Source organism: Chrysemys picta, chromosome 8, assembly GCF_011386835.1.
Source record: "Chrysemys picta bellii isolate R12L10 chromosome 8, ASM1138683v2, whole genome shotgun sequence".
In the NCBI taxonomy this organism is placed as follows: domain Eukaryota; kingdom Metazoa; phylum Chordata; order Testudines; family Emydidae; genus Chrysemys; species Chrysemys picta.
The window spans coordinates 13,640,215-13,666,552 of record NC_088798.1 but is presented as its reverse complement, the minus strand read 5'-3'; the positions used below and the strand labels follow the sequence as shown (position 1 = coordinate 13,666,552).

At 43.5% G+C, this 26,338-nt stretch overlaps 2 long non-coding RNA genes across 3 annotated transcripts in view; one reads left to right on the top strand and one right to left on the bottom strand.

Annotated features, from left to right (window-relative positions):
- Positions 1-26,338, bottom strand: part of LOC122173845 (uncharacterized) — a 74,939-nt gene that overhangs the window by 4,767 nt on the left and 43,834 nt on the right. The gene's annotated exons all lie outside the window — the stretch shown is intronic.
- LOC135972978 (uncharacterized) overlaps positions 1-26,338 on the top strand; it is a 60,852-nt gene that overhangs the window by 26,212 nt on the left and 8,302 nt on the right. The window contains exons 1-2 of one of the 2 annotated variants that reach the window (XR_010589612.1): positions 10,452-10,516; positions 14,703-14,949. This is a non-coding gene — a long non-coding RNA (uncharacterized LOC135972978). Of the gene's footprint in view, positions 1-10,451; positions 10,517-14,702; positions 14,950-26,338 lie in introns of those variants that run through there. The other variant, XR_010589611.1, reaches the window with a different exon arrangement.

Below are 26,338 nucleotides of genomic sequence, written 5' to 3'. Positions count from 1 at the left end.
ACCCCCCCTAATAAATTAAAAATGCTTTTTAATATATTTAACACCATTATAAATGCTGGAGGCAAAGCACGGTTTGGGGTGGAGGCTAATAGCTCGTGACCCCCCCCCATGTAATAACCTCGCGACCCCCACAGGAGTCCCGACCCCCAGTTTGAGAACTCCTGTTGTAGTAGAAGCTGATTTACATCTCCCTTCTTCTGGGGCTGGTGGAGCCTAAAGAGGCAACACGCTAACACCTCCGCTGTGGAGGATGAGGGATATCTCTTTCCACTTTTCAACAATCCACTCCAGTCAGCCCTGGAGCAGCATTAGTGTCCAATCCTGAAGTGATTGCTATTATTTAATATTGTGGTTGTGATAGAGGCCTCAATCATATGGGCGTCCCCATTTTTCTAGGTGCTGTTTACTGTTTAACAGACAAGACATAAAAGGTGGAGGAGATGAACAAGTGGGTGGGGGAGTTGAGGGAGGTTTGGATGGGGGTAAAATATAGAAGGGTCATATCAATGTGATCAGAATATGATTTCCTGTGTCACCACAAAGCAGTCTGAGTGTGACAGCTGCCACCTTGGCCAACACATCAGGGATTGAACCAGAGCATGAACTACTACAGCTTGAATAAAACAACAGAGGCTCCATAGGTGGGGCTGTACAGACTCATATTCTCTGTGGATCAGGCATAGAGGGGGACTGGTGACATGCTCACCAGTGGATTACATAAATCAAGGGCTTGACTGCGTTTTTCTAGAAGTGACTTCATTTGGCATGAGATATCTGATATATGATTTTATTTTTTCTCCCTCAAGTTTTCTTGTACTAGACAACGTATTTGCAGCTGCAATGTGCTGAAGATTCCCTGTGCACAGCAGGGTTTCTCCTGAGAGGCTCCAGTTAGCCCTTTCAAAAGTCTGCATTGTAATGTTCTGTACTTTGCTTTTCTGCCACATCACTGACAAATTGAGTCCCTGAGTTTTGAGTATCACCAGAATGACTATCAGGCAAAAAGTACAGCCAAGTTAACAAGAGCAATTTGCTAGCCATTGATTTATTTCCCTCCTTGACCTTCGTGTGGCAGTGCTCCAAACGTTAGCCCACGTACCACTGGAATCTTACATATCATTTCGAAGTCTTTACTCATCATTTATTAAATCATGATCAGCCCAGTTTTCATATGAGTTTCCAACTTTTAGAGGCTGATCCTGCTCACATTGTAGTGAATGGAGAGTTTTGAAATTAACTTCCTCAAGAGAAGGATTGGATCTTAAAATACTAAGGGTGCCTCCAAATTACTCATTTTAGAGTACTAGCAATGCTGCATATGGAAAACTATTTTTCATTTCTTTTCAGCTATTATTTTTGAAGGAGGAACATATCAGTCTGGCACTGGTGAACTATCATGATTTAATAGTTTGTTTATCTCTCAGCAGAAGAGCGTCTTGCTGCTGTTTGAACTGAGAAATCCAGTCCTTTCCTCTTTTCCTGTCCCTCTTGCTAATAAATGCCCAGTTCTGTTCTAGTCTGACTTGTTGACCATGCAAGTGCCATTGAAGTCAATGGGGCTAAATGCATGAATGAAGAGGGGATACTCACGGGACTAAAGATGTTCTTCGTGTATATATGGTAGCAATCAATTCTGCTGCACAGATCGAAGTGTGAAGTTAAACTGCTCTTTTCTGGTTCAGTGCTAAGCAGTTGTTTTAAATTGTGTGACGAATACAGCACCTAAAAACGATTTAGGCCCCAGTCCTCAGTTGTGATGGTCTGCGTTGTGCCACTCCTCTAACACAAGGCAGCCCGAAAACGGGTATATCCGTCCATGGGAGGATCACTCTAGTGCAGGGAAATCCTCCAGTGGTGTACAGCCAGCACAACAACTCCACACACACCGTGTGGCCAGAATAAAGCATGACTACAAAGGAAAAGGGATGCGGTTAGGGCTTCCCCATGATCCAGTGACCCCCAGCAGTCACAAGAGAGACATTGGCAGCTGCTATAAATTAGAACAGCCTTCAGGCCCAGCGCGCAGCCCTCCCAGGATGCAAGTTAACATAAATGAGGATCAAAGCCACTTTTGCACCACCCAGCCCAGCCTCCCGAGTTGCACGGTGAGCTCTTTACCTACAGCTGAGGATCAAGCTCTTAAACATTTAAAAATCAGTGCGTGAATACTTGGATTTATTTCTGGGGTTACTCATTCTAGAATTCTGTGGTCGAGAAGTAGCATTACACTGCACCACATTCAATTCTGGGGGAGAGCAATTTTCACTTTGCATAAGAAAATAGCCTTTTAATACCCCGTAATAAAAAGTTGCATGAGAAAAGTTATATCTGAATGGTGCTCAAACTGCAAAATAGTATTAACGGTGTCCTCCAGTGCCCCGGACTACACCTCTGCACGTGCTACATGCACTCACACAATTAGGGGTGCTAGAGTACTCAGCAGCTCTGCTTTAAACTCTAGAACCAGCCCCTTCTATCGGTTAAATGGGGGCCAGCTGCATTGAATGAAATGCGAGTTGCACCTGTAGAATGGAGAGAGCATTTGGCCTTCAGGGTCTAATTCCGTATTGATTCATGCCATGCAAACCTAGTGGTGTTGCATGAGGTGTGAGTCAGCGCAGATGTGGGCTTCAAATTCTTCTGCAGCTCAGTTGCAGCATTTTAGGTGTTATTAAACAATGAGAACATGTTCACCTTATTGTTGTGGTTTTTTGGTGGGGGTGTATAATAAGTGTCATTGTATAACAGGGAAAGTTATTAGGGGCTGATCCTGTGAGGTGTTCAGTGCATACCACTTCCACTGACTTTAAAGCCCCAACACACACAACTGGCTCAATGTGACTTCAACGGGAGTATAGGGCTGTCTGAACCTTGGCCCTACGAGAACCATAAAACATACTTCAAGGGTATCCTTGGCGGTAGAAGCCCCGAAAGCACCAAGTTAAATGGAAACCTCAAATTCAGAACCAGACATCTTAGAGTTAACTAGGAAATTAATTTAAAAGAATGAAAATGAATAATATTCCCCAAGCCCAGCAACATAAATGGAAAAAGTCCAATGTTTCCCTGAAGGTCTGAGAGTCAACAGCCTCTTCCACTGCAAGCATTAAAGATGTCTCTTCAAACAATAAAAAATGTGTATTTTGGAGCTTGAGGGAAGTCTGCCCTCAAGAATCTCTTTGTCCATCTGCCCAAAATTCTCAGCATCGGCTATAGCATATGAAATATTGAAGACTTTATGGGGTCCTCTAGCCAACATATTCCCTCATTCTAACCCCAAGGATTCTTTTCCCTATTAGAATATAATCTTCCATGCTTTGGCCACTTTCCTTCTCATCATATATAACTAGAACAGATGATCTCTCATTAAATTATTTGAGAAATGCATGTTTGGATACAGCTGTCTGGAATACAGAAGCTCTGTCCTTCCCAGGGTACTTATTTCAAGTGTGATCTACAATGTCCAGAGTGTGAGACACTGTAATAGAAAATGAGGATGGGCTTCACAATCCAGCAGATCCATGTTGTTTTGCATATGTAACATGTTACTCATCTGTGCTATGTCCCACTCAATTGACTGGTTCACACAGAGGATAACAGCCTACTACTGCTAGCAGCTCATAGAGTTATTTCTTTAGCTCAAGTGGTAGAGGCCCATGCTTTTAGTGCTGAAAGTTTCAGATTCAGATCCTGATGATGACCCAGGAGATGGATTGTTAAACATTCAAAACCCCAGAGCAATATGGCTCCCTTATGATACCAGGCAAGTTCATTCTGACATTACAAGCTCGCATACCTGTGGCCCTCAGTGTGAAGTTAGGTTGGCTTTATGTTTAAATAATAATGACCAAAGTGGAGAACATTCTCTGTCAATAGCTAGATGAAGCTGTCATTGGTGTTATAAAACTAAAATGATGAAAAATCCCCAACCCTGACACTTTTCTATGGGTGATACTGTTTTGGATGGAACAGAAGACACATTACAAAGGAATTTACAAAGGAAAAGAGTATCATTATCCCCTTTTTACAGATGGCAAAATAGAGGCACAGAGTGATAAGTGACTCGGACACGTTTTGCTAGAAAATTAGGCCCTGATCAAGCAAAGCATTTAAGCATGTTTATAACCATAAATACTGAGCAGTCCCAGTGAAGACTCACACATGTATTTAAAGATAGGATATGCTTAAGTGCTTTATTGGATCAGGTCCTTAATGCTGAGTGTGTTAGACAATTAAGCTGCTCAAATCCATTCAGTATGTAACGATACTTTACAGGTGGAGTATGCGCTAATAACAATTAATAGAAAGAACACTCCCATTTCATAACTTTAAAGAGACAACTGAATTGCTTTAAAAATATGTACAACATGAATTCCTGGAAGGGGTGGAGAGCCGAGAGTGAGAATTAAAAAGCTGAGGCCCCTGGGGACATTTTCAAAGACACAGGTTAGGTACCCTACTGCCTATTGAGAGCGGCAATGTCACCTAGTGGATAGAGAAGTAGACTGGGACTCGGGACACTTGGGTTTAATTTCTGGCTTTGCCACTGGCTTGTTTGGGCAAGTTGCTTTACCACTCTGTGCTTCAGGTTCCCCATCTGTAAAATGGAGATAATTGATACTCATTTCTTTTGTAAAATGGTCTGAGATCTACTGATTAAAAATGCTATATAAGAGCTAGGTGTGATGATGATGATGAAAATGTTAATGGGAGTCGGGTACCTTCCTCCCATATCTGCCTTTGAAAATTTCCCCCAAACCCAGAGGCTCATAGCATTCCCAAAACAGCAGCAAATTATATACTAACAGAGAGAGAAGGACTAAAAGTAAGGCAGTTTTCAGGCCTGGTATGAAACACGCACATCTCTTGTTTTCCTACAGGCTGGGCAATGTCAGAAGTTTTTGTCTACACTGTCCTTCCCTTATGGGGGGAGGGATAGCTCAGTGGTTTGAGCATTGGCCTGCTAAACCCAGGGTTGTGAGTTCAATCCTTGAGGGGGCCACTTAGGGATCTGGGGCAAAATCAGTACTTGGTCCTGCTAGTGAAGGCAGGGGGCTGGACTTGATGACCTTTCAAGGTCCCTTCCAGTTCTAGGAGATGGGATATCTCCATTAATTAATTAAAGAACTGAGGCCCCAGCACTGAGCCAGCTGTGTGCTCAGTACGAGTGTGGAAAAAGTGAAGGTTGCAACTGCTGGGTGCAGGCAAATGAAGCATATTAGACACAGAAGCTGGGGCTTCGAGATCTTGCCCAGGGTCAGAGAGGCAACACAAGGCACTTATGTGATGCCTAGATCTTGTGCTGTACCTCTGCACAGGGGTGAATTTCCCCCTCAAGCTATGTGGTCCAGGCAGGTCTGTACTACTGTTTCATAGAGGGCATGCAGAGTAATGGAAAAGGGGGCATGTGACACATATTCAAACTGTGGTATTCTACAGTGCTCTTGTGTGATCCTAAATGGCAGGGGTGTGGTCTGGGTGACTATGAGGCCTGGTCTACACTGGGGGGTGGGAGGCATCGATCTAAGATAGGCAACTTCAGCTACATGAATAACGTAGCTGAAGTCGATGTACTTAGATCTATTCACTGCGGTGAGTCGATTGCTGCCACTCCCCCATCGACTCTGCTTGCGCCTCTTGTGGTGGTGGAGTACAGGAGTCGATGGGAGAGTGCTCAGGGGTTGATTTATCGCGTCTAGACTAGATGCGATAAATCGACCCCTGCTGGATCGATCCGGCGGGTAGTATAGACATACCCTGAGGAGGAAGGGAGGTAGACCATACAAATGGCAGGCGAGGCATCCACCGGACAATGTCTCGATTAAGATGTGGTTCCTATGATGAAAAGTTTGATCACCCTGCACCATACCCATGTGACATGACGTCCTATGTGCCGGGGGCAAATGGGATATACAGGGTTCCAGTTATAGGACAATAGCAGGAGGTTGGATTGTTCAAACTACCCAAAACTAGTCCCTTGCATACCCATTGGTCATAATAGATACTGTGTGACATAGCTACATGTCAACTTTCCCCTCTTCTGCCTTAGCTGGCCCAGGGCTTGAATGTTATTCTCCTAGCCATCTTGTTTGGGAATTTAAGCCACACTGGATATAGCTACATGCAAAAAACCCCTGTGGCAGCAAGTCTCAGAGCCCGGCTCAACTGACTCGGGCTAGCAGGGCTCTGGCTGCAAGGATAAAAATAGCAGTGCAGACATTTGGACTTGAGCCTCGGCTCTAAGACACCTTCCTCACAGAGCATCAGAGTCAGTTGAGCTGGGCTCAGAAATTCGCTGCTGCCTGTTTGCTGTGAAGATGTACCCATGGTCCTTTCATGGGCATGGTACACCTCTACCTCGATATAACGCTGTCCTCGGGAGCCAAAAAATCTTACTGCATTATAGGTGAAACCACGTTATATCAAACTTGGTTTGATCCGCCGGAGTGCGCAGCCCCGCCCCCCCGGAGTGCTGCTTTACCGCGTTATATCCGAATTCGTGTTATCTCGGGTTGCGTTATATCGGGGTCGAGGTGTATATTCTGTCTGCTACCAGCCACTCCTGGCTAAGTATTGAGCCTGGAAGCCAACGCATGGTTGCAAACAAGTGAGGCTCCCAACTGCACGGTTGGTGAATTTTTGGCTCAGCTCTTCTCACGGGGCACAATATTGCACCCTAGCGGAGGACTGGGCTCAGCATCATTAATTGGAGAGAAAGACAGTAGAAGAAAAGATGTGTCTGATGAGAAAAGCAAGATTACAGAGTAGAATGCTTTGCCTGTCCTCATTTTAATGTTATTGATCTAAAACAGAGACACAATCTCCACTGCAGAAGTTTATTAACCTAATCCCTGTTTGCTGGTGGGAATGGCATGCTGAGCTTTTCCGTCAGCCTAGTTCTTGGGAGTGGAAGCATGGCATACTAGTGCAGTTTATCTTGTGGTGAACTAATGACTCCAAAGAGACTGCTTTACCAAGGGGTTAGCAAACTTCACAGTTGTCTGCAATGTTTTACTGGAAGTTACAGAAACTATTCAAACATCTGTCTAGATAAGTAAACAAATAGAGCTTTAAACCCTGTTGACGCATATGTTATAGCTGACTCGCTATTTTTGACATGGAGGTAATCAAGGGATTCAAGTTACATTATTGAAGGAATGTGTCAGCTAATAGGATATGCTTTATAAGACAAGTACAACGTGGTGAGTGTGTGAATCCTCATCTAAGTCTCCAGCCCTCTAGGTAGTATTAGCACTTCAATTATGCCCTCCAAAAGAAATGGTTTTCTTTTCCAGAGCAAATGGTGGCAGTGTGAATATTTTTAATATATCCTACTCTTCAGCAAAACATAGTAATGGCAACAAGTTCTATGGTATTTTAAATATATCCTAATCGATGTGTCATATCCTTACTCTGTTGTGGGTCAAAAGCAGTGATTCTACAGTTTAATACAATGAGCTTTGGGACAATACACCTTGTGCAAAATAGTAATGTTTAGAATAGTGGAAAGAATTGTACATCCTAGGAACCATTCGGCCTATATCAAAAACTGTCCCCATATTAGGCGCAATAGAACATTTCATCACCAAGGGGAAAATATTCATAATATTTCATCTGAACGATACGTCCCACTAACGTCTAAATTCCACAAGTAGGAAAAGTTATCGCCCACGTGGGACAATAGATCGTCATATGCACTTTTAAAATATAGTCACTGCAGGTAGCCCCTTTGAAGACAGAGGGGTTGCTCATGTGAGTAAGGGTTTGTAGGATCTGACCCATATATTATGATATATTTAAAATACCACAGCAGTGGTTGATATTGTTGTTGTTTTTTTGCTAGAGAAGAAAATACATTCAAAATATTCACACCACCACCAGTTTCAGTTCCACTATCATTTTAAGAATGTTACAAATTATGCACTAATAATTATGTAGCCACTATTAGTGCAGCATACCACACAAATGAAAGTTTCATGGTGCACATGTATTAGTGTTACAGTTTATTACCTTAGGGCCTAATCCTGCAAGGTGCTGAGAACCCTCAACTCCAGTGGGATTTGAGAGCACTTGGTGACTTATAGAATAAGGCCCATATGTAGTCCTATACTATTATGACATATATGGAGTAGATTTCCAAAGGCACAAAGGGCAGCTGGATGCCCAATTTCTTTGAAAATTAATGGGAACTGGGAGCATAACTACTATGTGTCCCCTTGAAAATTGTCCCTGTGATAGTAATGGCACCGAGATACAATGATGATGGGAATAATAAAAAACTCTAGACCAGACAGACATATGGCCTGCTTGTACCCAGGCCTTGTGCAGGACACAGGGGAGTGGGGAAGGCATAATTCTTTCACCTACATATCTCAAAACACTTGGTAAACTTGGGTGAATGAAGTCTCGCAAGATATCTTTGAGGTTGGTAATTCTTACTGATGGGGAGTGTAGTGCATAGGAATAGCACAGTATCCCTGTTAAATAGTTTGTGAGCCCTACAGTGGTGCTCCCCATAGAATATCAGCATTGGAAGAGACCTCAGGAGATCATCTAATCCAACCCCCTGCTCAAAGGAGGACCAATCCCCAGACAGTTTTTTGCCCCAATTCCTAAATGGCCCCCCTCAAGGATTGAACTCACAATGCTGGGTTTAGCAAGCCAAAGCGCAAACCACTGAGTTATCCCTCCCCGCCAAAACCATGTGCTGTGTTTTAGAAGCTTCCAGAAACCAGTCAGAGAAACAGAGCCATGTAGCTGCATATTGGTGTATATTTAATAACCACAGTTATCTGAGACCCAACTGTGCCTGGATGGTTTCTTGAAATGGTTGCTTTTTTGCAAAGAACAAGTGACCCAGCAGGGAAAAAAGGCCACAGCTCCTAAGGTAAAGAGAACTTTGCGGTTGCCTTGTTGCCAGGTATATAGGCTTGTTCCTGAAGGTATTCTCTCTTTCAGTTTAATATTTAATAAAAGGCAGGAATCTTCTTATCCTAGGTAAGTAATTTCTTTCCTTACAAGCATGTGAAATATACAAAGAAAACACAAGGGTTGTTTGTTTTTTCCATCAAACAGAGTGCCTTTTTCAGAGCCATTCCAGGCTTCTAAGGAAAAAAACAAGTACAAGGCTGTGGGGATAACTCCGCAAAGGAAACTCAGCGAGTGAGTCATTCTTCATATTCTGCTTGGTGATAAAGGCTGGCCTATAGTGTGTCTCTCTTCATGGCATGGCCTTCACCTCCTTGCTTCTCCGTACAGAGCACCTGCCACATATAAATACTATCTGAATACTAAAACTTCCCTAATTTAACAGACTTTCATGGTACACTATGGAAGTAGGATTAGGCCCGTGTTGCCCTATCTTCATCCCCTCAGCTTTAGACTACAATCCCAAAGCTTCCTGAAAATTGAACAATTGGCTTAATAACAGGAAGCCAGGAGCTAACAAATTACAGTTCTTGTAATCAGAAGAGGCGGTTGAGAAAGGGTAGTGTTTTGGCAGTGATAGCTCATTTCCATGCCTCATTAAAACAACATGGCTTATTCATATATTTTTAGGCCTGTTTTTCATTTAAGGGATAACAGAGCAGGTGCCCCTTTTTATGAGGCAATAATCCATTTTGGCTGAGTAGTTTATCCTTGCGGGGGAACCGGATGTATTCAAACTGCCAAGGAAAACAAGGTACCAGTCCTGTTGTCCTTCTCCGCCCCCTTATGGGGAAGGCTATTAAACACAGTACACTTCACCTTGCCTTGTTTCTCCTGTCCTGTATGCTACTCCCCAGTGCCGAGTTCAGCTATCAGGGTCAGTAAGGTGATTGTCAAAATCCCCGATTACTCTCTAGTCACGTTGGTCCTCTGATTTAAGGCCTGTATCTGCAAAGCACTCCTACTGACTTCCAAGGAAGTTTAGAAGACTCAGAACTTCGTAAGTGGTGCACAGAGCAAGTCACAGGACATATGCTCTTAGGTGCTCACTACCTTGTAGAGTCAGACCCAGGATCAAACCCCAGAAGCCTATTCCTTTTCCCATTGAAAACTCCCATTAACTTCAGTAATGCAGGATTGGGCCCTTAGAGGCCATGTACATGATCAGGGAGTGACTCAGCCCTGGACCTGCCGAATGAGGCCAATGACCGGCATCCAATGAAGTCAATGGGAGCTTTGCCATTGACTTCAGGGAGAGATGGATCAGCAGCAGCTGAACCTGACATGCTGGGCAACAGGCAGAATGGGGATGGTACAATGAGCTTGCACAGATTATACCGTATTTCATATTTTCCTCACTCCGCACGAGAAGCCGAGGGAATCTCACACTGCACATTCAGCTCACGTTCCGGAGTTTGAAATGTAGGGATCCAGAGTTTGGGGCCAGCCCATTAGAAAGTCAGGGCTGTCTGCCACGTTCAGATGAGATCAGTGTTTGGCTTCCGAATAGCCCCAGAGTTCTGCAGGCCTTCAGCTCCAGAGTTCTGTAAATAGAAGAGGGACGGAGGGCACAGGGGACAGAAAACGGGTATGACTAAGGAAAAAAATATTTCTCTTAATTAAGAGTCAGAGTGTGCCTGATTCTAATACCGCTGTAAGGGAAGGGTGGAGGGGAAGCCTACCCTCTGCATAGCCTACTATGCACATCTGAGCTTGAGCACACGGGAGCTACATGTCTGGGACTCTCTACTTTAAACAGGGGATTGGGAGAAGCCTGGACTCCACACCCACCCTGCTAAACTGGCAGGATGCAATGGAGAGGAAGTAATCTGCACCTGAAAGGGGGTGGTTCAAATTACTTCCTTCGGGAACAGGGAAGGAGAACCTCACAATTCGTTCCCAGGGTAGCTCTTGGAGTGGCAAAGCTATGTGCCACCCCTTACACAGGGCTTTGAGCAAAGGCTCAAACTCACCCTAAGAAATGTTATGGGGAGGGAGCATGGAACGGGGCAGAGGTGCCAAGATGGGAGCAGGAAGCAGAAACTTTAACGTTGTTAAAGGTGTAAGGAGATAATCAGAAGAAAAGGGAAATCCCGGGGAAGGAAATGAGAAAATAGAATCAGTCTGCACTGAGAAGAGTGGCCATTTCGTTGAGAAATCACGTGATATGGAGTCTTGGTTCTCATTGGCTGAGAGCCTCCAGTTTTTGTATAATTTAGCATAATAGTTTGTGATTTTCTAAAGTGTTCCATAGGAATGCTGAAAATGTTTCTTTTCTATTGAAAAGTTTAAATGTGCATATTCCACTACTGACCCTCAATCTCTTCTTCTTAATATGTGTGTAAGGCTCCAGACTGGGACTTGAGATCTAGATTTAATACTTTTCTCAGGCACAGACTTCCAATGTGACCTTGGACAAGTCGCTTAACCTCTGTGTCTTTCACCGATGAAGACTATGCTGACAACACTGCCTTGCTGGTGGAACAGTCAGTGTTCCACCCTCCAAGGCGTTCAAGATGCTGCCTATGCTATGGGGTTGTTGAACCTCTCATGGCAGAAGACCAAGGTTCTGAACCTCCTAGCTAGGCCACCAAACTCCCTGGTGTAGGTGGCATCTAGTACTGTGGTGAGCACTGATGAGTTCATCTACCTAGGCAGCAAGCAGAGTTCAAATGGTCACAGCAAACCAGACTTTCTTTGGCGAATAGGTCTCACCCCTTCCGGCATGAAGTCTCGCTTCTATGGATGCAAAACCAGCTTTGCACTGAAACAAAGTTCAGGATCTCTCAAATCTGTATACTATATGGATCAGAAACCTGGACTCTCTTACAGGCAGACTCGGAGAGGCTAGAGGCATACCATATGCGCTGTCAGCAGCAAATCCTGAGCATAAAGCAGTTTGACTTCTGTGCAAAATGTCATAATTTCACAGAGACCTTCCCTGCCTTCAGTCGCTTTTTACATTGTCTGTGTATGACCATGTCACCAGAATGGACAACAATACCCTGGCACACTGTACTCTCAAATTCTACATCAAGACCCAAAGGGTGCACACCCTGATCCTACCTGGTGCCGACCACAGGACTGTCCCAGAGATTTTGAATTTGCAGGACAGAGCTAGATCTGGGAACTTCACTACATGATGCCTGGGGGGACACCATGAACTGTGGTCACTCTGGGCTGATGCAACAGTCCTCAGTAGACTGTGTGTGTTTAATGATGATCTCTAGTTACATAACTGGGGTTGGCAAACCTTGGTCTTGGCCTTTATATGTATATTGACTGCTTTAAATGGTATATATTTAGGTCACTTTGCATCCCATAATATAACTGCTGCTAAAAATTCACATTGCTTTTACTGATCCATGCCAATGGCAGAATCTTTATTTGGGAAACCATCCGCACCACCCGTGTTCTTATCAGACATTTTCTTCGGAGTAGGTTTTAGCCTTTCAGTATTATAACTTTCTAAAAATTTTTTTCTTGTGATGGATTTTGAAGTGCTTTGACAAATTTCTTCAGGGAAGATGTGTGCATCATTGGGGCTTTTCCTGCAGAAGCTCTCACAGAGGGAAGGGCATGCTCATATTGTCTTTCACAGCTGGACTATCCCTTTGCGATGAATGAGGGATGGACAGTAAAACGTGAAAACATGTGACGATTGTGTCTTGTAAAATGAAGACAATGGCTCTCCACGGAGACATAACAAAGATAAGACAGAAGTGAGAGCTACCAAAAATATACGCTTCTAAAAGATGTGGGTCGTAATGATACTATAACATATCTGCTCTTCTGGAACGTAAGCTTTTACTACAAGGCTGTATTTTGACTCTGTTTGACCTGAGGCTACTGTGGTTCATGTGCCTACAACCAATTGTTTGCGTGGCAGCATCTCACTGCAAAATAACTAGGAGAATTCCATTCTTATCATTCATCACATGCCCAGGGCTGTGGATGATGACTGTATCATTCAAGTGCTCACAATAAGTTCAGTCTCCAGGACAAGGACTAGCTGCCAGACAACCTTGTTAATTTAGTATCTGTTGCTGGCTGATCCCAGCAATTGCATGGAAATTGAGGTCACAAGCTCGTTTGGGATAAGAAAGAAAAGTAAAAATAGAAATGTAGGAAGAAAATATGAAACAAATTAAAACCTCTATCATTAAAACTACAAGGAATGTATATGAATAGCTTTTAGGGCCTATCAAAAGCCAGTTTTAATCAATGGGACTTAAATACATGCTTACGTGCTTTGATAAATAAGTATTTCCTTAAGCATAAACTTTAGCAGATACTGAAGTGCCTTGGTGCATCAGGACCTTAACTCTCGGTCACTCATATAATTCACTTTGAAACAAAAGGTATTAATTGAGCATATTAGAAACAAGCAGGAAATCCTGAAAATCTAGCCTTTTGTTCAGCTTTCTATGTGAAACAAATCACATTGGCACTAAATATATGCAGTGCAATGAGAGTACAGAATTTGAAATTCAGCACCTTTCACAAGACCATACACTGACAGCAGGCACAATGCTGTACAACATCCTGTCCACTTTATCTTGGGTGGAGCAATAAAGGAAGGAAAGTCACAATAGCGCTCCTCCTTTAATCAAAATATCTTGGGTCTGTCTAAGAATCAAGGATATTTTAATAATAGAGATCTTTTGGGACTTGGTATGATGTCAAAAGTGAGTGAGAGACACAAGGAGTAACTGAACATGCCTACTGGAATGTCCACCAAGCAGTTAACAGCTTCCAAAGTGTCTGTGTAGTATCCTTCTCAACTGATTCCTTTTGAGTCTAATAAAATGTATAAAACAACCACTTTTTCCAAAGTCTTCTTTTTTCTTTCTTATGTTGATATCTGTATCTCTGCCTACTATCTAGCACTCTATGATATTCTCTCTATATATATTGCAAAATATTTTAAAGCTTTCCGTAATGCCTTCAAAGAATTCAGAGAATGTCACTTGCTGTGTCTCCCCCATTTAGACTTTTGGAGCCAATGGAACTGCGCCAGTTAATAGTTGGCCCTTAATAGTTTGCATTTCTTTTCTGGGAAATGACCGAGATACAGTAACTCCTCGCTTAACATAGTTATGTTCCTGAAAAATGCTACTTTAAGTGAAACGATGTTAAGCGAATCCAATTTCCCCATAAGAATTAATGTAAATGCGGGGGGAGGGGGTGTTAGGTTCCAGGGAAATTTTTTTCACCAGACAAAAGAAATTATATACATATACAGGATAAATTTGAAATCATTTTAAACAATTTAATACTGTACTCACCAATGATGATTGTGAAGCTTGGTTGAGGCAGGGGCGTAGCGGGGCTCAGGCGCGGGGGCTTGCCCCGCTCTGCCCACCCGGCATTCCAGCCAGGGAGCAGGGTCAGGGCTTGCCCCGTTCTGCCTGCCTGTCACTCCTGCCGGGGAGTGAGGTCAGGGGTTTGCCCACTCCCTGGCTGGAATGCCGGGCAGGTGGAGTGGGGCAAGCCTCCATGGCCCAACCCGCTCCCTGGCTGGAACGCTGGGCGGGCGGAGAGAGCCAAACAACCTTGTAACAAAACATCGCGCGACTTGAAACGAGTATGTTCTCTAATAGATCAGCAATCTAATAATGAAACAGTGTTAATCAGGACGACTTTAAGTGATGAGTTACTGTAGTCATGTTGAATGCTTTGGCTGCCTTTGGTTACCGCTTTTATTTGGCCATGTTGCTTATTTATATACTTACAGGATTTAAAAATAACTAAGCAAAACATTTCTATTCCAGGAAAAAGAGGAAGAAAAAGTCACTGTCTGTGCATTGACAAGACGTGGAGAAAAGTGTGGAGAAGAAGAAAATGCTGAGAGAGTAATTTTGATCCAAAGGACAAAGGGCGAAAGGAAGGAAAGGAGAATTTGGTTGGAAAACACAAAGGATCGATGGGAGCAGGAAAACTGCATCAGCAACTCAGCTAGCAAACAATTGTCAGTATTATGGTGAACTGTATTCTGAATGGCCATCTGCCCTCTGGCAGGTAAGTGGAAGAAGGATGACAATAAACATTGCCCCGGATTCAGGAAATATAATACGGAAGGGCCAAATTGTAGCCTCTAGTGCAACAGGACAGAAGTGCGAGGGGGCACCCCCATATGCTCTTGCTCCAGCTACCGACATCACAGATAGCAGCACAGCAGGTGAAGCAGGCTCCACAGTGCCACTGCTTGCACATATACCCGCGCAAGTGGATGGGAGGGAACCGAACAGGGTGGGAAATGGGAAGAGCTAGGGCTCTTCTCTACCCTCACATGCCAGGTGTCGTTGCTGAGCCAGTGCACTGAAGAACTCATGGTACAGACCCAGTGCAATTTACTCCCACCCTGGAGCAGTGGGAAGTCACAATCTCTCTCCCAGGCTGCTCCAGGGACAGCAGATCAGTGTGTTCCCCCTTACTCAGGGCAGACTGTTCTCCCATAGAGAGAATCAAAGGCAGCATGAATTATTACTAACTACTTCCACCATGCCCAGAGAGGTGCGCTAGGTGCCTCACAGACCAGACAGGCAGCCACAGGCCCTGCCTGAAGATTGGACAATCTAGAATGTAGACAGGGCCCAACAAGGAAAGAGTAAGAAGAGAGGGAAAGGGGGAGAGACATGGCTCCAAAACAAGACCATGCGGTGACTACGCAGCGACTCACTTTAGGCCATGGCAATGCCTTTGTGGGCAGGTTTTGGTTTATTTGTTTAATCAGTTCACCCTTCACAACAGGAATGGATTTTTAGGAGGGGCTTGGCAGAGGTGAGGCTGGTAATTTGATTAATAGGGTTCGGGAGAGCGTTCCAGGTGGCAGAAGAATTAGCAGGGAGATGTTCACATGAAAACGAGATGAGCAGGGTGCCATAGCAAGGTGTTGAATTCTCTATATGTGATGCATAGAAACAGGATTTCCAGTTATGTTATAGGATTAAGGACCCTTAGTAAGAGGAACCTACCCAAAAGGGGAAGGGGAGATGGAATGAACAGCTCAGAGGTGGAAGGAAAGACCTGCTCATGGAGAACCTTCACTGGTCTGAACAGGACCTGAATTCTGTATGCCAAGTTACTGGCATCCTGTGCATATGCCCTGCCCCACACTGAGCACATCCAATGCAGGAGCTGATATGTAGTGGAAGGGGAGAATGAGGGTGCATGCTCCAGAGACACAAATTTCTCCACAAGGTGCAGGGAGTGTGGGGAAATGCTTGTAAAGCTGTAGAGAGCTGCAGCATTCAAATGGATGAGGCACTGTACCGTACAGGTGAGCAAATAACAGATTTTTCAGTTCACTGGCAATTTTGGGGGTGGGTGGGGGGGGAATTAGTTTTGGATCAAACGAAATATTTCATTTCTACCAATTCCAAACGGGTTGTTTCTATTTCTACCATATCTAATCGTTTTTAAACTTAAAAAAAAGGAAGGGAAGTTTTGAAACAAAACATCACTTCCAACTGAACAATTGAAACGTTTGGTTTCCAAAATGGCAAAAGAAAATGGTTTGATTTTTTCTGAATTTGTTGTTTGTTTGTTTTTCTAAATGACCAATTTGGCCAAATCCGCATGAATTCACAAAACATTTCGGTGTCACCAAATCTGCATTTTTTGGTGAAAACAGTTTTTCTGACCAACGTTGTCCAGCATTCCCTATGGACACTAAGGAGGGACAGCTTTCACCTCCCTCGGGAACCACCCCTCTGACAGTGCAGCTCAGCACCCCTCCTTCCTCAGGGCCATGTACAGTTGACACAATCTGGCCTTAATTCATCATGAAACTGTAACCTGCGAATAGATTTTTCCAGGCGTCTGGATAAAAGAGAGTTGCAATAAATGAGCTTTGGCACCTAGAAGGGAGTGGGCAAATATTCTTGTCAGTGTTTTAAATACTACAGCATCTCGTAATAAGAGAAAGAAATAATGCACATTTTCTCTTGATTTATGCGCCTGATATGAAATATATGTTATACATTTCCTCTGGGATGTATTTCAACTCAGAACCTGTGATACCAGCTTATAATGAGTTACACATTTATTTTGAAACAGTGCAGACCAACATTAATTGGAAGCATGTTTCGTTTGACTAAACAGGTACAATAATTCTTAAATATTCACTGTCACTTACCAGGTCTGTGCACTGATGTTAATCATTACACTTTTTGTAGGCTATGGGCAAATCAAATACGGTAGTGATGGAGCACACCACAGTAAAAAGCCAGAGTGCTCTTTATGTGGAGAGAAATTAATAATAGTAACTAAAGCTGGTCAAGAAATGGGGTTTTCTTTCATAGAAAATTTAAACTTTTCACCAACCAACTAAACACACCAGATTTCAGCTGAAAACTTAAAGTTTTCAGTTTTTTAGTCAAAAAGTTTTGGGTTTTGGCCAAAACACCTGAAGTTTTCCACTGACATTTTTCAATTTTCTTTTTTTATAAAAAGTCAAAATTTTCCATGGAAATCAGACACTTTTTGAAAAAAAAAAAAAGAATTCAGTTAGTTGAAAATTCAGTGTTCTGTCAAAAAACAGTTTTGAAGGAAACATTTCAACTAGCCCTAATAGTAATAATAGTTTGTCTAATAATCTCAGTGAGTTTGCAAACATCAGTAATGGAGCCTGACAACAACTGTGTGAGGGCGAGTAAGATTACTATCCCTATTTTACAGATGAAGAAACTGAGGCAGAGGAAGGTTACAGAAGGCACCATTGAAAGGTCAACATATAGTAAAAGCATAGGAGCACTTATTATTTAGTTTTATTACAGTAGCATCTAGAGGCCTCAATAAAGATTAGGGGGTGCCATTGTGTAAGGTGCTGTACAAACACATATGGAGAGATAATTATAAGCTCTTTGGGCTAGGGACTAATATTTACTATTTGTACTGTGGTAGCACCTAGAGGCTGCTGTGGTATTGTGCTAGGCACTGTGCAAACCCTTCAGAGTGGAAAGTTGAAATAGACAGATAGGGACCTGAGGCACAGAGAAAGTTTCCAAGGTGCCACAGTAAATCAGTGGCAGAGCTAGAGTTTGAACTCAGGTCACCTGAGGGCCTGTAAAGTGCCTTCAGCACACAGTGATATTCACTGTACCTAGGTACAGCAAGAGGTCTCAGGCCTTAACAAAGCTACAGTTCGTTCAGCATGCAAGTAAGGGCAGGAGAGATGGTCAACAGTATGCACCCTACATGTTTAATCATAGAATATCAGGGTTGGAAGGGACCTCAGGAGGTCATCTAGTCCAACCCCCTGCTCAAAACAGGTCCAATCCCCAGACAGATTTTTCCCCCAGATCCCTAAATGGCCCCCTCAAGGATTGAACTCACAACCCTGCATTTAGGAAGCCAATGCGCAAACCACTGAGCCATCCTTCCCCCCCAAACATTTTATATTACAGTCGTGCCTAGAAGCCTCTGTCTCAGCTCAAGATCCCATTGCGTTAGGAACAGTACATACACAGTAAAAGGAGAGTCCCTGACCAATCTAGATCTGTGAAAAGATGTAATGGGGGGGGGTTATCATCTTGTTTCTGCATCTTCTTCCCACATGGGTTGTGCATAAACATGGAAAGCAAAATGATAACGTTAGTGTGACTGATATAATGGCTGTATTGCCATGAGTCTGAGATAGCTACGTTGCTTCCAAGTCACATTCCCATGAATAAGTAATGTGGCCATACCAAATTCATGCTCTGCAATCTTTTTAACCACCCCACGGCATCACGTATTCACCTTCATCTCTCTCGCTATATAAAGAGGCATATCCAGGTAAAACAAAATGAAATCCATTCATCTCCCACTGAGATGCAAACGTTTCGAGGGCAGGGTGAGACACGATAGCTCTTTCATGGCACAAAACAGCACTACACAACAGTTTGGGTAATAAAGTCAATACCACGCTCAGTGTAAATTGTGGGGTTAGTTCATGTAGGTAGAACACCTTGCTGTTCCCATCCGGATTACTACTGCATGGACAGAAAGGGTGCACCGAATTCACCAACCTGCTCTCGTACCTCCCAACAGGGCTAGGTGCAGCTGTCCTTGTTTCCAGCTGAGAAAACCAAAACAAATGGAGAGGAGGGGTTAAGTGAGTTAACGAGCAAAAGGAGACAACGGGACAGATGCTCAGCTGGTGTAAACCCAAGTCGCTCATTGGAGCGATGCTGATTTACACCTGCTGAGGATCTGGCTTGTAGTTTTCCTCAAAACATTTCACAGTGGCATTTGAAGAATGTCCTCTCAGAGAAAGGTTAAGACTCTCAGGAGCTGGTTGCCCTGATGAATCCAGGTTGCTGACATTTTGTTGATCTTCACACCGTGAATTGAGCCATAGACTAACCAATCTGGATGGCGACCCTCAGACAGAGCCAATGTCTGAGGGGAAATACTGCTCGGTCAGCAAGCACATGATGCCCTGTGGTGCCTTCCTCCCATGTTAGGATTTCAGGACTTTTCAATGGGCCTAATAGAAGGGATCAGTCCCCCTTGTTGAATGCTCATCTTTGGGCTTTTCACTGAGCCCATCTGTGCATTTCTGTTAGACACATTTATTTTATTACTTACCAAAATGCATCTGTCATTATACCTCCTTCTGCTTGTACACTCATCAAAGAACGACAATGTGGTCAGCCCAAGTACAGAACTAACTCCCACAATGAGCCCAAAATAAACCCCAGCACCCCGGCCTCCAGGATATTGCTAAACAAATAGGCTTTGCAACTTGTCCTGGAGGTCAGGAGGGTTGGGCTTCTTGGACAAACAGGGGAAGGGAATCCCAGAATTGAAGACTCCCCCAGTTCTGGTAATACCTTGCCAGCAGCCCCGCCCCACCCCAGCTGCTGAAATCTATGGACTTTTAACTCAGACACCTATGCTGACTTCAACTGTCATGGGAAAACATGGGGAGAGAGTGGGATGAGAGGTCAGAAAGCTAGGCTCCAAACCAGAGACGAATTTAAGGGGCAAATTCTCTACTATACCAGAGCTCTGCTCAATCCAGGGGGGAGGCGAGGGAAACATCAGGCCAGTCCCAGCTCTGATGCCCCTTAGAGCTCTTGCCACGGAGGTCTAAACAAAGCCACTCGCTTAGAGTGCTTAATGACCCCTGTGCCAGCAGAGGATAGGAGCTGCAGAGCAGAGCCCTGCCACACACCCTCCTTGCCTAAGACATACTCCCTCCCTCCCCTGTCATGACCCCTCTTTGCCAGGAGGAAGAGGGAGGACAGAGTTATGGGGCCAAGCAACAGCTCAGGTGTGACAGCAGGGAGCTTCCTATGACAGAGGAATTCTGTGCTGGGCATCTGGCTGAATTACAGCCAATGTACATCTCCTGAGTGGCACAAAGGGGGTGTAAGGATTTGGCCCTAATGATCAATATCATACCTTCAACTGGAGTCAATGTAGTCTCTGGAGTGCTGTGTATCAGGCTTCTTGCAAGTCAAAGTGTTACATATCACAACCCCCTTGTTGAACGGTCTCCAAGGTGAAGATGTTTTCTGAACAAACATCTCAAGACATTTTCACTCGTTTCTTTAAAAAACCCAAGTAGTCCATCGGTCTCTTTTTGAGGCAAATCTATTACTGATTAAACTCTAACAAGCCAATTTGGTAATAACCACTATTTTCATCTGACAAATAAGCCAGCTCAAATTGCTGGCATAATATACTTCACAAGCACAGTGAATGAAAGAGATTATTGCATCAAGTATTCAGTAAATCAATGGAAATCTGTATAGCTGATGCCGGAATCTTATGTTTTTGTAATAATGGTGGCGCACCTAATCAGCTCAAATTTTTATTTCTCTCCCCGTTTTTACTTTAGCACTCTTTTGGCCCCCATTTTCAACATGCTTGAGGGACAGGAGGAAACTAGAGTTAACATGGGATGGGGAGAGTGACATATTTGGTTGTCTGGAAAGCAAATTTAGTCCAGAAGACATTTAAGGCCATGTTTCAGAGGATGCCTCTAAGCTTGCACTCACAAATTTTGCACACGTCTTCCTTCTTCCTTGTATACTAGCTGAGCAAATTTAAGCTGGACCCACAGCGATGACACACACAGGACTCCCCTTTGCCATTTGTGCAGTGTGGCTTTTCAGAGCAGAACTGAAGACGTATTAATTTAGACATAGCTAATCAAAATACATCCAAAATGATGTTGACAATAAAACTAGCATGATTAGAAGGAGGACATCAGTAGAAGGAGATTAGAAGGAGCAGAACCTCAGCTGGTGCAAATTGTCAACTTCAATGGGACGTTAAGAATTAACACCAGTTTCAAATCTGGCCCCAAGTCTTGTTTTCATGTTGGTTTTGAATGCAAGAAGCAATCTGTTAATTTTGTTTTTGATGTGACTCCAATGATATCATATTTGCCACACATGCCACTCATGCCAACAGTTGTTTTCCCAGATGAGATTATCTTGATTTTTCAAGTGTAGAAGCCATGTTTCCTCTTCAAGCGATGGTGTGAGAAGGAATGAGTTATATTGTTTTCATGTAAGTTCAGTCTTGTGACAGATTTATACACCTGGCACCATCTGTGTTGTTTCCTAGTATGGGTTGATGCCGAGTGTTTACAATTGACTGGAAGTTTCCAAATAATACATTTGTACACACAGAGTCCAGTAAGGTTTCACTAGTGAACTTCAACTTCTAAATTCTCATACCTGGCTCATTGCCCATCTGTTTCTCTATCCCATATCATGAGGGGATTTAATTAACTGATGAAATCACTAAACACAGAGGCTATATGAACATGCCAGCGCAGAGCTACCAAAGACTTTGCCAATTCTGTGGGACAAAATATGTCTGTACAAACAAGGATGCAGCAATATGGAGAAAATGCGAATGAACTATTTCCAACATGTCCTGTGGAAATGTGACAAGAAATCCACTGACTGAAAAAACAGATTACACACTGTTTGTGCCCTGGATTTGTGCCCTGAAGAAATACAGAACAATGCACAAGGAAGGAAAATTCCATCAAATATAGTAGGAACGTACCGAAGTCAATGGGTACATATTCCAAGAAAAACAGCTGGCGACCCAAACCAAAACCCCAAACAACGTAAACCTCAGAAACGTAAATAAAAATTAACTGCAAAAAGGAGTCTTGGGAAAGCAGAGTAAGAAACACATCAGATTAAGGGGCCACAGAACATAAAAACTCCAGCCAGTTATTTACCCATTCAGGGCCGGTCCACAACATTTTGGCACCTGAGGCAGGAAGCTCAAATGACGCCCCGATGCCCCCTCACTGGACCAAAACTTTGAAAGGTCTCAGTTCTGCCTTCTTCCTGTTCTACTCCTCTCATGGTACTGCTCTGCTACCTACCCCAATAAAGGAGAAACTTTAAATGCTTTGTTCAGAAATTTTAAGTAACACTTAACTTGCAAACGCCTGAACAGCAAATGTAACTTTTCTTGTCTGCATAGTAAGCACTGGCATTTTTATCTGTTTGAATAATAAAAGTGGTGCTTTCCATGCCTTCTTGGTTGCAAAGATTTGAACTGCTTCCTGAAGGTTCACAGTCTGGGCCAGCTCAGGCTCCATTGAGATGGTTGCAAGGCTGACCAGCCTCTCCTGTATCATTGTGGAGCGTAGATGTGTTTTTATTAACTTCAGCTTGGAGAAGCTGCGTTCTCCACTGGTAACTGTTACAGGAAGTGTTAGAAGTATGTGCAGAGCAACAAAAGCATTTGGAAAGTGGGTGGTCATCTTATTTGTGCACATATATTCCAGGACAGCCTTTGGAGTTGATCTTGCTGAAATGTATCTTGAAAAGGCTTTCAGTTCATCACTTAAATCACTCGTATCAATATCGCGCATGTCATCATGTGTCAACATTGTCTCTAGTGCCCTGCATTGCTGGTGTAGGCCTTCTTCAGGTACAGTGAGGAGTTTTGGAATATCATACAACATCCCAAATATACTGCTGTGTTCCTTGAGCTGCATGAAATGTTCTTCAACTGACTGTATTGCACAATCTAGCACCTACTTAAAGAATTCAACTTTGAATTGTTGTTTGGGGGGGTCTCCAGTATTGTCCCAGCATCTGAATTCCCCATGCCTGTACTTACTTACTCTTTTCCTTACTCCTGCCACTATGCCCCTCAGGGCTCCCAACCTGTTTTCCAATCTCTTTATCTGTTGCCTGCCTGCTTATCTGGGCCTGATCCTGCTTTCCTTGCTGAACTGCCCCTTCCCATGGGCACGGGCTTTGTCCCACTAACCATTTAGCAAGGAGGGTGGGCTCCTCAACTAGCCCCCACCCCTCCTGGTCCCTTTTCTTTGTTCCCTTTCTCTCTTGTTGCTCTGGGGTGGTCATTCTGCCAGATAGGTAGCGACCCTTTCTGACAGAAGGCACAGGCTCTTTGCTATTGTTTACTGTGTTAGACTCTTATCAGTTCAGATCTGTTACCTGCACACAATAGGGCACCCACCTTTTCCCAGTTCCTAGGGCTCCAGGCAAAATGCACCTAACTTTACCCCTCCGTGGGCTCCAGGCTTTACTCCTCCATGGGCTCCGGGCTCTACCCATTTCCCTGTGGACTCAGAGCAAACACTCCTTTCCCTTTGGACTCAGAGCTTAATTTTTTGCAGGTTTACAGGGTCTTTTACCAGTGACAGAGCCTTACACCGTAATACCCTACATAACCTCTATTTCTTAACCACCACTAAAAACAGACTGCACATAGATTCATAGATTCTAGGACTGGAAGGGACCTCGAGAGGTCATCGAGTCCAGTCCCCTACCCGCATGGCAGGACCAAATACTGTCTAGACCATCCCTGATAGACATTTATCTAACCTACTCTTAAATATCTCCAGAGATGGAGATTCCACAACCTCCCTAGGCAATTTATTCCAGTGTTTAAGCACCCTGACAGTTAGGAACTTTTTCCTAATGTCCAACCTAAACCTCCCTTGCTGCAGTTTAAGCCCATTGTTTCTTGTTCTATCCTTAGAGGCTAAGGTGAACAAGTTTTCTCCCTCCTCCTTATGACACCCTTTTAGATACCTGAAAACTGCTATCATGTCCCCTCTCAGTCTTCTCTTTTCCAAACTAAACAAACCCAATTCTTTGAGCCTTCCTTCATAGGTCATGTTCTCAAGACCTTTAATCATTCTTGTTGCTCTTCTCTGGACCCTCTCCAATTTCTCCACATCTTTCTTGAAATGCGGTGCCCAGAACCGGACACAATACTCCAGCTGAGGCCTACCCAGAGCAGAGTAGAGCGGAAGAATGACTTCTCATGTCTTGCTCACAACACACCTGTTAATACATCCCAGAATCATGTTTGCTTTTTTTGCAACAGCATCACACTGTTGACTCATATTTAGCTTGTGGTCCACTATAACCCCTAGATCCCTTTCTGCCATACTCCTTCCTAGACAGTCTCTTCCCATTCTGTATGTGAGAAACTGATTTTTTCTTCCTAAGTGGAGCACTTTGCATTTGTCTTTGTTAAACTTCATCCTGTTTAACTCAGATCATTTCTCCAATTTGTCCAGATCATTTTGAATTATGACCCTGTCCTCCAAAGCAGTTGCAATCCCTCCCAGTTTGGTATCATCCGCAAACTTAATAAGCGTACTTTCTATGCCAATATCTAAGTCGTTAATGAAGATATTGAACAGAGCCGGTCCCAAAACAGACCCCTGCGGAACCCCACTCGTTATGCCTTTCCAGCAGGATTGGGAACCTCTCTGAGTATGGTTATCCAGCCAGTTATGCACCCACCTTATAGTAGCCCCATCTAAATTGTATTTGCCTAGTTTATCGATAAGAATATCATGCGAGACCGTATCAAATGCCTTACTAAAGTCTAGGTATACTACATCCACAGCGTCTCCCTTATCCACAAGACTCGTTATCCTGTCAAAGAAAGCTATCAGATTGGTTTGACACGATTTGTTCTTTACAAATCCATGCTGGCTATTCCCTATCACCTTACCACCTTCCAAGTGTTTGCAGATGATTTCCTTAATTACTTGCTCCATTATCTTCCCTGGCACAGAAGTTAAACTAACTGGTCTTTAGTTTCCTGGGTTGTTTTTATCTCCCTTTTTATAGATGGGCACTATATTTGCCCTTTTCCAGTCTTCTGGAATCTCTCCCGTCTTCCATGATTTTCCAAAGATAATAGCTAGAGGCTCAGATACCTCCTCTATTAGCTCCTTGAGTATTCTAGGATGCATTCCATCAGGCCCTGGTGACTTGCAGGCATCTAACTTTTCTAAGTGATTTTTAACTTGTTCTTTTTTTATTTTATCTGCTAAACCTACCCCCTTCTCATTAGCATTCACTATGTTAGGCATTCCTTCAGACTTCTCCATGAAGACCGAAACAAAGAAGTCATTAAGCATCTCTGCCATTTCCAAGTTTCCTGTTATTGTTTCTCCCTCTTCACTGAGCAGTGGGCCTACCCTGTCTTTGGTCTTCCTCTTGCTTCTAATGTATTGATAAAAAGTCTTCTTGTTTCCCTTTATTCCCGTAGCTAGTTTGAGCTCATTTTGTGCCGTTGCCTTTCTAATCTTGCCCCTGCATTCCTGTGTTGTTTGCCTATATTCATCCTTTGTAATCTGTCCTAGTTTCCATTTTTTATATGACTCCTTTTTATTTTTTAGATCATGCAAGATCTTGTGATTAAGCCAAGGTGGTCTTTTGCCACATTTTTTATCTTTCCTAACCAGCGGAATAGCTTGCTTTTGGGCCCTTAATAGTGTCCCTTTGAAAAACTGCCACCTCTCCTCAGTTGTTTTTCCCCTCAGTCTTGATTCCCATGGGACCTTATCTATCAGCTCTCTGAGTTTACCAAAATCCACCTTCCTGAAATCCATTGTCTCTATTTTGCTGTTCTCCCTTCTATCCTTCTTTAGAATTGCAAACTCTATGATTTCATGATCACTTTCACCCAAGCTGCCTTCTACTTTCAAATTGTCAACGAGTTCCTCCCTATTTGTTAAAATCAAGTCTAGAACAGCTTCCCCGCTAGTAGCTTTTTCAACCTTCTGAAATAAAAAGTTGTCTGCAATGCAGTCCAAGAATTTGTTGAATAGTCTGTGCCCCGCTGTGTTATTTTCCCAACATATATTTGGATAGTTGAAGTCCCCCATCACCACCAAATCTTGGGCTTTGGATGATTTTGTTAGTTGTTTAAAAAAAGCCTCATCCACCTCTTCCACCTGGTTAGGTGGCCTGTAGTAGACTCCTAGCCTGACATCACCCTTGTTTTTTACCCCTTTTAGCCTAACCCAGAGACTCTCAACACTTCCGTCTCCTATGTCCATCTCCACCTCAGTCCAAGTGTGTACATTTTTAATATATAAGGCAACACCTCCTCCCTTTTCCCCTGTCTATCCTTCCTGAGCAAGCTGTACCCATCCACACCA